Source organism: Bison bison, unplaced genomic scaffold (assembly GCF_000754665.1).
Source record: "Bison bison bison isolate TAMUID 2011002044 unplaced genomic scaffold, Bison_UMD1.0 scf7180017864336, whole genome shotgun sequence".
Lineage (NCBI taxonomy): Eukaryota > Metazoa > Chordata > Mammalia > Artiodactyla > Bovidae > Bison > Bison bison.
In genome coordinates, this window is record NW_011494908.1 from 312,909 (window position 1) to 313,724 (window position 816).

The 816-nt window shown below is 37.6% G+C and overlaps 1 protein-coding gene across 1 annotated transcript in view; it reads left to right on the forward strand.

The window, feature by feature from the left end:
* The window catches only part of SH2D1A (SH2 domain containing 1A), a 29,338-nt gene that overhangs the window by 6,843 nt on the left and 21,679 nt on the right, over positions 1 to 816 (forward strand). The window lies entirely within an intron of this gene.

Genomic DNA, 816 nt, shown 5'->3' on the forward strand with positions numbered 1-816 from the left:
GCTTTGGCAAGTTAACCTCGCAGTCCCTCAGTTTTCTTGTCCAAAAAATGTAATATTACTACCTGCCTCATAGGACTGAGCATTAAATGCTGTAATGCACATAGAAAATTTAGCACTGGACCTGATGCATACTAAGTGTTCAGTAAAAGTAAGCTGTTGTTGTTATTATTATTTTTTCACTCTCAGTACTTTTTATTATAATATATATATATAATATATATATGTATTTCAGTCAATATCTTTAAGTACTCACGGGGCGTTTCTAAGGAAGTCCCTAGCTCAATCACTCTTTGTTAGCAGGGTAAAAACACTCATGAAAGCAGCAGCCGTGTACAGTAGCTTCTAGACAGAAACAAAATGAGGGAACATGCTTGGTTGTAATTTTGGTGTCTGATGATACATGGCAAGATTTTGAAGTTCCTTCTGGGTCATTGATGAGAGATTGTATTGAGCCTGGTGTTAGAGGATTTTCATTGTTTATTGTATTTTTTTAAATGGGCAAGGCATATTTGTGGCAACTCTCAGGCCAAACTAAATACGTTTGTTATAAAAGCTTCAAGGGAAATATGTGCAAGCTAGTGAATCCCTTGGGCTCAGATTTTAGGTTTTCCTTATATTATTGTTTTTCCAAAGTGAAAACTGGGGTAGGTCAGTGAAAACCAATTCGTATTCCTAGGCTCTTTTCTTATCAATAGAAGGTGGAGGAGTGAGTGGACTGGTGAGAGGAGCTTCTTTAGGAAAGCTCACCAAAGGAGGTAATGGGACCCTCAACCTAGAGGTAAAAATTAAGGTACAAAAAGCCTGGGAAGGGAAGGA